A 10,663-nucleotide genomic window follows, 5' to 3' on the forward strand; every position below is an offset into this window, starting at 1 on the left:
CTAGATAGACCAATGGTCTGACTCAGTATATGGCAGCTTCCTATGTTCCTAGTGTTGGACTGGGGAGACCTGAATTCAAATCCATGAAACCACTGGGTGACTCTGGGCCAGTCACTCAATACATCTTGTGTATTGCTAATGTTGTCCTTGAATATAGAGTGCTGAGGAAGTGGGGGGTGGGATGGGGGGTTGATACTGCGCAAAGGGTAAGCAGCAGCCCATCTCTCTCTACTGCCACCCTAACCCCTATAAGCTTTTTTCAGTGGCCTGGCCATCTGATGTCCATTGCTATGCCAGCAAAGAGCCAAGTTCCAAGATGACAGCAAATTGCCCCCTTGAGATTGCTGTACAAAAGTCTATATACTTCTTCAAATGTTATATGAGGGCTGCTTCCAGTGGATTTGACACTATGACATGAAATACACAGGTTTTCAATCAAACTTAGTTGACTTTGTTGGGTACCCTGTTCCCTGGCTCACTCTTAGACCTCTTGAATTGTTTTTATGTGCCCTTTCATTTATCCCTTGAGTAATGTGTTAACTATGCTTCATATTGTGTCTTGGCCATCCTGACTTTGACTCTGCTTATTTGTGCTTTGTGTAAGAGAGAGTGTCCACTGTTCCCTCTAATCTTTCTCATCTGTGTGCAGAATGCACTTTGTCCTGGGCAGCAGTATCAAGGCAGTGTGTGTGCAAGTGCATTCAGGGTAGGGCCTTCTTGATTCATCCTGAGCGGAATCTAAAATTAACTGAGTGGACAAACATCAAGAAGCTTGTGAGCATGTGAGCCACCTAATGGCACAGCAGGGAAATAACTTGACAAGCAAGCCAGAGATTGCCAGTTCGGATCCCCACTGGTACCTATATCGGGCAGCAGCAATATAGGAAGATGCTGAAAGGCACCATCTCATACTGCGTGGGAGGAGGCAATGGTAAACCTCTTTTTCTTATGAAAGCTTCCAACATACTACAGTATGGAAGGGAAATTTCTCTGATCTTTGAAAATGCCCTGCACCATCCAAAAACATGCCCCTGAGAGTTGTGCAGCCCTCAGCTGTGCTGAGGAAACTTTTTCTCACACCACCCTATGCACTTCATGCTGCACAGCCAAGAAAGCTTCCCAGAATGCAGGCTTGTCCTCCCAGTATGTGGATGCTTCCTTAGTATGTTAGCCAATTATTTTGCTTCTGGAGTTTACTAGCAAACATAGCTGAGCCCCTTATTATCTGGACTTCCATAATGATCCATCCATCATTATGGACTACATACTGCCCATCTAAGCCATGCATCATTACCCCAAGAGAAAGGAACTGGATTTTGGATTTATCTATCTGTGTGCCACCCTTCTTTTTAGGAGCTCAAAGCAGCATACGTGGCCTCTCCCTTTTCTCCTCACAATAAGATAGTGACCCAACATCACCCTATAGGGTTAATGGCTGTATATGCTGCATCATGAGAACAGCCCTGCTGGATCAGGTCTATCAGGTCCAGTATCCTGTTTCACACAGTTGCCCACCAGGTGCCTCTGGAAAGCCCACAAGCAAGAGGTGAGGGCATTTCCTCTCTCTTGCTGTTGCTCACCTGCAACTGGTATTTTAGAGGCATTGTGCTTCTGCAGCTGAAAGTGGCCTATAACCACCAGACTAGTAGCCATTGGTAGACCTTTCCTCCATGAATTTGGCTAAGCCCCTTTTAAAGCCATTCAAGGTATTGGATGCCTAGCTTCTATCAATTTAAGATTGTGCATATTGTTCTCAAAATCATGTAGACTTAAAAACAAAACAAAACCCTAATGTCTTTCTCTGCAATAAAACCAATGGGTGGGAGCCCATCTGGGCACCTCTGACAAAATTTAGAATTTTTTTTGACTGAAAGCTTTTGGGCCCAGACAAGTGATTCTCTAGGGGCCCAGGTTAGATGTTACAATGTTCTACTTGCTGTGAAAAGCCATAGCAGCTGGTGTCTTCTTTCGTTCTCCTTTCTCCAGTCATTATGACAAAGGGACAGACTTGAAAGCTTGTTGCTTGAATTGAGCTATCAAAGCAGAGCTGTGCAGTGAACTTTCGACACAGGGTCACAGCGCTGATGAAATGGTTGAGCAACATTACAAGGGTTTATTATCATAATCATTATTAATCTTTAGCTAAAACCTTCCTAAAGTCCTAGGGAAAACAGCCTTTTAGCACGCGCACACACATGCGCGCGCACACACACACCCCTCCACTTGCCATCAAAAAACGTAACTTTTCACATTGAAACCATCATAACATTTTCATGTTTACAGTTAGGAACCTTTGACCACAAACCATTTCCTTCAGCTCAGAGGGCTATCTTTTTCTGGCAAGATGCTTGTCCCTGACAGGCAGTCATTCAATGAGTGAAATGTTCATCACTGCATTCCCCTATCAGGGAAACATTGCACCTGTTAGCTTTCTGCCTGTCACAAAATTGTTAAAGGTATGAGAGCTCTACTGGGGTGGGTGGGAAGAGGGGGGCAATTCTAGGGTCCCACTGACCTTTTGACTATTTGGAGCGTGTGGAATTTCTCATTAGTGTGCTCATTATGCTATGAAAAAGAACTCAAAGTAGTGAATCTTATACTGTCTTCAGAGAAGCTGAACAGTAGTACCCACCAAACACAAACATTCATTTTGCCTTGTCTGCTCTGTGAAGAGAAACAGCTGTCAATTTCCTAAGACACAGAGCCAATAAATTATACTCTACCACTCAGGGCTGGTAAAATTTCAACATTTTTATCCTCTATTTTAAACAGGAAGAACTAGATATGTATTATTATTCAAGGACTGCAAAAGCTAATCAGTTATTAGCAAATCTGAACCCTCTTCCACCCATGGAGATCTCCCTTTCTTGAAAGGAGTGAATATAAGCTACAAATACAACTCTTAGCACAGACAAAATGAAAAATAATTTGATTGTAATACAGAAAGGATATTCCTTTCCTGCTATACCATTTACAGGTTCTTATTGTTTTCTAGGTCCTGCTTCCTGTCAAAAGTCTGTTACCCATTCAAATAATTAATGTTTTTCAAAAAGGGGAAACAAAAAGTTTTGTTCCCGCTAAAAATTATGCAGTAGCATCAGCCCCATCGAGAGCCTGCCAGATGACCTGCTTGTCGCATTCATAATTGCATGCCATCTGGTGTCTGGCATACACAAAGCCTGGCCATTTGCCAGAACAGGACAAATGCTCACAAGTCAATTTGGTTCGCTTCTGGTGTGGCAGGCTCTGGGAAATGTTGCCATCCTGCTATTAGTGCTACTGAGTACACTGCGCTGACTCAGAAACTTCTGTTGACTTGATAAATAAAGGCTATGCTACCCTCTTTTAGAAACACTTCCAGTAGTAGTGAATTACACTTAGATGACAAACATCTGTAGACTCTTTTGTTCCTTGCAACCTGAGAAAGTTTGCATTGATCTGTCACATAATACTTTTAAAATACAATAGAATTCATTGAATGAATACAACTTCATTGTATAATCTGTGCAATTGCAACCAGATTAGAGACCAGGAGCCATCCAAGGAGTCATTTTTCCTTGCACACCTGGTGGAACTCATATGTACTATTTCCCAAGCCAATTCAGAGGTAATGTTTCTTGCTTATAGGCCAAGACTTTGATGTGTTCCTGTGTATGTCCATGTAGTCTGAGGGCATGGTCTGAAAACACATGATACAGCCACCTTCCTGAAAGAAGAAGAAACAGGAAATAATTGCTGAAGTCACAGCAAAACCAATTGCCAAAAGACCACTACAAGTAATCATAACTTGGATGGGGACATACACATACACACACACAAATCTGTTCTCTTTCTGTTTCATGCATCTGTACAATAGCAGGCAGCAGTCCCACCAGGGCACTTTCCAAATTAAACCCTACAACAGCGTCACTACGGATCTCCTAAATGTGCTTCCGTACTTCCTGTGTTGTGGCACCACAGTCAATATGGCACCGAGGGCAAGATGCCATTTGCATTTCTGATGCCAAATAGCTGTATTTTCCCATTTGAGATTCTGGGAATCGTTTTCAATATGATCCTGCCAAGTCAAAGCATTTTACCCCTGTTGTAAGTGCTATTGCTATTGCTATGTGTCACAGATGCAGAGCAGAGTGGTTTTGCTATCCATACTGGGTTAGCAACTAGTACTTTAAGTTTCCTTAAACTGCCAGGCTCTTTACTTCTGTGAGAAGAGAATGATCACCATGTGTACACTGTAGAGTATCCAAACAAGTCCAACACAGGGAGCAATGATAGTGAACTTTACAGGTGTACACATCTTACTAGAGATTTGTTTATCCGGGGCTCTGTCTACTCTACTAGGGGCTTACTATTCATCTGAGGCTCTACTCTAGACATATACGTATGTAGTGTGATCCCACATGTTTCAGAAAACACTTTTTAGTTCAACTGAACTTATTCCCAAGTATTGAATTCTAGAGTTGGAAAAGACCCTGACAGTCTTCTAGTCCAAGCCCCCTGCCCAGTACAGGAACTGCTAGAACTTCCTTGACAGATGGCTGTCCAACCTCTTTGATAACCTCTCATGAAGGAGAGCCCATGGCAACAAGAAAGCAGACTGTTCCACTGCCAAACAGTGCTCAAAAATTCTTCCTAATATCTAGCCTAGTCTGCTTCCTTGTAATTTCAATCCATTGGTTCTAGTTCTGCTCTCAGGAGAAACAGAAAAGTTTGCTCCTTTTTCTGTTTAACAGCTGTGACAAAATGGGGGTTACTCTTATGTTTTCTGGGAATCTACCCTCAGTAGAGAGATTGATCTGATCTCAGTTTAGCAACATGCCACTCTTTCAAGGTAAGCTGCCACCAGTTGAAGACTGATCTAAAGCCACTGACCGGGCTTAGACATGGCTTCAACAACCTAGAACTGTCTGGCTTGGGACTTGCAGGTACTCTCCACACAACGCAGCTCTAGACAACAATATATAGTTCAGAGAACAACTCAAGCATAGTGAATGACTTTATGAGGCACATGGGGGAGAGTTTTGTAAGTAGCCCTCCAGAACCTTTCAAATCAGACTGAAGCCACTTCTAAGTATATGAACTTTATTAAGAAACAAGGGTTGCTCACAGAATAAGGAATTGGGGGAAACAGGGGAAACTAGAAGTAAAGAAAGGTGCACAGAAATTCAAAAAGAAATACAAAAACACTAATTAACTAAAATAAAGTTATACCCTAGAGTCAGTGGCAACTCCTGGCGACCACAGAGCCATGAAGTTTTCTTTAGAATACAGGAGGGGTTTGCCATTGCCTCTTCTCATGCAGTGTGAAATGATGCCTTTCAGCACCTTCCTCTATTGCTGCTGCCCAGTATAGATGTTTCCATCAGCGGGGATTCAAACCAGCAACTTCTTGCTCGCTAGGCAAGTCATTTCCCCACTGAGCCATTAGGTGGCTTCAACTAATTATCTAGCACTGAGTTTTACCTTAGTCTAGCAGTAGGCAGGTTCTTGGCAGAGAGAGAGAGAGAGAGAGAGAGAGAGAGAGAGAGAGATCTACAGCTTCTCCTGGCACCCATTAGTAGATGGAAAATGGTGGACACTGGCCAGGCCCTTGCTGTCTATTTTTATAGCCCTTACGGGGGAGAGGGAGTGAGAAACCTCGCTGGGTCAAGGCAATTGTGAGTCTTGCACCTGTCCGTAGTTCAGAGTATTCCAATTACCTCCCCTCTGGGTGGTGAGATGCAAAGTGTTCCTATCTCCGGTGTCAGATAAAATTAGGGAATTGGTGAAGGGCGTGTCAGTTAGACATTGTGAACAAGATGCTTTCACTTCAAGGTGATGGAGGTCTGTGTTTTGTTACAACAGCCCTTCAGATATCTAAAGATATCTGTCATATCTCCCTTTAGTCTTCTCTTTTCCAGGATAAACATACCCAGCTGCTTGAACTTGATTTCCAGATCCGTCATCATCTTTGTTGCCCTTCCCTGAATCCATTTCTGTTTATCAATGCCCTCCTTCAAATGCAGTGCCCAAAACTGGACAGTGGCTGACATCTAAGAAAGTACATGGGCAGCAAAATAAGCACACGTATGGGGGCTATATTCCAGACTAAAGCAGCACAAGCGCTTGCTTGGGGTGGACAATGTTTTGCTGATCTCCTTTACCCTCTGAAGCACTCTGTGCCACCCAGAAGATATGTCCCTGAGGACTGTGCAGGTCAAGTCAGTGTTCACAAGATTAAGTCTGCAGCCTTAGCCCAGTGATTAAGCAAGTTCTGTCTGCACCATCTCAATTGACTAGGCTTGCATACACCTTTCATGGCCCCTGTGCCTTTAACAGCAGCTTAATCTACATAAAATATGGAGGCAGTTATGCTAACCGCCATGCTTTGCAAAGCTCTACAGATCAAGCTGCTGTTAGAAGGAACAGAAAAGGCAAGTTGCTTACCTGTAACAAGTGATCTTTAGGGGGATCCATTGTTGTTCACAACTGGGTAATGCCCATGCGCAGAAGCCTCCACAGAAGAGTTGCAAGGTTCCTTGAGGGTTCTCACTCTCATCAGCTCACGCTTGTGGCATGCCGTTTTTTAGGCAGGAGAGTGCCTATTTCTCTCAGTTCCTGAGTGGTAAATGCATAGATCGAAGATGGAGAGATAATGGTAAAACAGGTAAGCTAGTATTTCCATCACCAAACTCCCACTGTGTCATCATTTAAAAAAACCTGCACACATAGGCAGCATCCCAGAAGTGGGGCAGGCTGGGTGGGTGAGCGACCATGGATCACCTGTTACAGGTGAGCAATTTGCTTATCTTTAAGGGGATCCATGGTTCCTCACAACTTGGCGAGTAGCAAGCTCAGTAGAGCTGGGGAGGGAGCTAGGATGCAGTAACAAAACTTTATTAAGTACCACCTGACCAAAATATCCTTGAGCAACAGCTGTGTAATTAGCCTGACAAAGGGTTGGCCAGATGACTAGGTAGCAGCTTTACAAAAATGTCCTGCATGGAGATTCCAGACATGTGAGCTTCTAAAGTTGCCATAGCACGTGTGGACTTGAAAGGGGGCTCACAAGGTGTTGGAAAACCAGCAGCTGAAGAGTGTCCACTCCTTGCATAATGGATGGAATGTGCTGGCAACAAAGCTGGAGAAGAGGTGATTCCACCGGTGTTGTTTATGTCTGAACAGGTCTTGGAACCAACCAGAGAGAAGGCGACCTTGGACTTAATCCTGAGTGGTACCCAGGAACTGGTGCATGCTGTCAGTGTCATAGACTCCTTAGAGAACAGTGACCATAGTGCGATCAAATTCATCATACATGCAGGGAGAGAATCACCAAAGAAGTCTAACACAGTCACTTTGAATATCAGAAGAGAAAACGTCTCCAAAATGAGAAATATGGTGAAAAGAAAACTGAAAGGGGAAATCAAGAGAGTCACTTCATTCCAGAATGCATGGAGTTTACTCAAAACCACAATACTAGAAGCTCAGTTAGAATGTATACCAAAAAGGAGAAAAGGTATCACTAAGTATAAGCCGCTGGGTGAGGTCATAAGGAGATTTGGAGCTGGGTGTTATCAGTATGCTGATGACACCCAAATCTACTTCTCTCTTTCATCTGCTTCATCAGGAAATGGTGTTCATTCCCTAAATACCTGCCTACAGGCAGTAATGGGCTGGATGAAGGATAACAAATTGAAGCTGAATCCAAGCAAAACGGATGTGCTCATTGTAGGGGCTCAGAATCTGAGGGATTAGTTAGATCTCCCTGTGCTGGATGGGGTTACACTCCCCCAGAAGGAGCAGGTACGCAGCTTGAGGTACTCCTGGATCCAGGTCTCACTCTGGTATCTTAGGTGGAGGCTGTGGCCAGGAGTGCTTTTTATCAGCTTAGGCTGATTCGACAGTATGCGTCCATTCCTCGAGGAGGATGACCTCAAAACAGTGGTGCACCAGCTGGTAACCTCCAGGTTTGACTACTGTAATGCACTCTACGTGGGGCTGCCTTTGTTCGTAGTTCGGAAACTTCAGTTAGTTCAAAATGCGGCAGCAAGGCTGGTCTCCGGGGCAACCCGGAGAGACCATATTATGCCTGTTTTGAAACAGCTGCACTGGCTGCCGATATGTTTCCGAGCAAAATACAAAGTGCTGGTTATTACCTTTAAAGCCCTGAACGGCTTAGGTCCAGGTTACTTTAGAGAGCGCCTTCTTCAGTCTGATCCCCACTGCACGCTAAGATCATCTGAGGAGGTCCGGCTCCAGTTGCCACCAGCTCGTCTGGTGGCAACCCAGAGGCGGGCCTTCTCTGTAGCCACTCCTGGACTGTGGAATGCACTCCCTGCAGACATCCGTAATTTGAATTCTTTATTGGAATATAGGAGAGCCCTAAAGACCTACTTGTTCGGCCTGGCCTTCCAGTGCTCTTAAATTGTTAAAGGGTCTTTGATGTTTGTGAAACGCCCTGAGCTATTTTGTAAGAACGGTCAGTATGGCTAACAAGTAATGTCAAGGAAACCATAAAGGAGAAGAAGACTTCTTTCCAAAATTGGAAGGCCTGTCCAAATGAGGACACAAACTCTGGCAAAAGAAATGCAAGGTGACAATAAAGGGAGGCAAAAAGAGTTTGAGGAACATTTAGCTAAAAGCATCAAGGGGAATAACAAAAACTTCTTTAAATACATCAGAAGCAGGAAACCTGCCAGGGAGGTGGTTGGACCATTAGACAATGAGGGAGTGAAAGGGATTATTGAGGATATGGAGATTGCAGAGAAGCTAAATGCCTCCGTCTTCATGGCAGAGGATACTGAGCATATACCTGTTCCTGAACCAGGCTTTTCAGGGATGGAGGCTAAAGAACTGAGTCAGATAAAATTGACAACAGGATGTTCTAAACTGTCTGGAAACATTCAAACTAGCAAATCACCAGGATCAGATGGATTCCATTCAAGAGTCCTTAGATAACTCAACTGTGAAATTGCTGAGCTCCTTGCAAAAATATATAACTTATCCCTACAACCAGGGAAATGTAACACTGAATTTCAAAAAGGGATTCGGGGGTGATCCAGGAAATTACAGGCCGGTTAACTTAACATCCGTTCCAGGCAAATTGATGGAAAGCATTCTCAAGTATAAAACTGTGAAGCACATAGGAGAACAGGCCCTGCTGAGGGAGAACCAGCATGGCTTCTGCAAAGGTAAATCTTGCCTCACAAACCTTTTGGAGTTCTTTGAGAGTGTCAACAGGTGTGTGGATAATGGTGACCCAGTTGACATAGTATACCTGAACATCCGAAAAGCTTTCAACAAAGTTCTTCATCAAAGACTCTTTAGAAAACTTAGCAGTCATGGGATAAGGGGACAAGTACATGTGTGGATTGCTAACTGGTTGAAGGACAGGAAACAGGGGTTATGTATAAATGGAGAGTTTTCACAATGGAGGGAATTAAGAAGTGGGGTCACCCAGAGATCTGTACTGGGCCAGGTGCTTTTAAATTTATTCATAAATGATCTAGAAGCAGGGGTATGAAGCGAGGTGGCCAAATTTGCAGATGATACCAAACTCTTTCAGGTAGTGAAACCCAATACAGGTTGTGAGGAGCTCCAAAAGGATCTCTCCAAACTGAGTGAGTGGGTGACAAAATGGCAAATGTGGTTCAAGGTTGGCAAGTGTAAAGTGATACACATTGGAATGAAGAACCCTAACTTAAAGTATACGCTGATGGGATCTGAGCTGTCGGTGACTGACCAGGAGAGGGATCTTGGGGTCATGATGGACAGCTCGTTGAAAGTGTTGACTCAATGTGTGGCAACTGTGAAAAAGACAAATTCCATGCTAGGGATCATTAGGAAGGGGATTGAGAATAAAACTGATAATATTATAATGCCCTTATACAAAACTATGGTGCATCCACACCTGGAGTACTGCGTACAATTCTGGTCACCACATCTAAAAAAGGACATTGTTGAACTGAAAAAGGTGCAGAAGAGGGCAAGATGATCAGGGTGCTAGAGCACCTTCCTTATAAGGCAAGACTACAACATCCGAGGCTATTCAGTTTAGAAAAAAGACGACTGTGGGGAGAAAAGAAAGAGGTCTATAAAATCATGCATGGTGTGGAGAAAGTGGATAGAAATTCTTCTTCCTCTCACATAACACTAGAACCAGGGGTCATCCCATGAAATTGATTGCCAGGAGGTCTAGGACAAACAAACGGAAGTACTTTTTCACACAACACATCATCAACTTGTGGATTTCTCTGCCACAAGATGTGGTGACAGTCAACAGCCTGTATGGCTTTAAGAGGGGTTTGGGTATCTCCATGAAGGAGAGATCTATCAACGGCTACTAGTCGGAGGGCTATAGGCCACTTCCAGCCTCAGAGGCAGGATGTCTCTGAAAACCAGTTGCAGGGGAGTAACAACAAAAGAGAGGGCATGTCTTAAACTTTTCTCTGTAGGCTCCCAGTGGCATCTGGTGGGCCACTGTGTGAAACAGGATGCTGGACTAGATGGGCCTTGGGCCTGATCCAGCAGGGCTGTTCTTATGCCTCGCTAATCAACACTTTCTATTTTTATTGCAGTGCTTAGAGTCAGACTTCGAAGGCACTGCCAGCATTTTGAAAGCTGAATTGCCACTGTCCTTTGGATGAGAGATGGACATAGATGTCGAGCATCAATGGTCGGTCAA

Source organism: Hemicordylus capensis, chromosome 4 (genome assembly GCF_027244095.1).
Source record: "Hemicordylus capensis ecotype Gifberg chromosome 4, rHemCap1.1.pri, whole genome shotgun sequence".
Taxonomy (NCBI): domain Eukaryota; kingdom Metazoa; phylum Chordata; class Lepidosauria; order Squamata; family Cordylidae; genus Hemicordylus; species Hemicordylus capensis.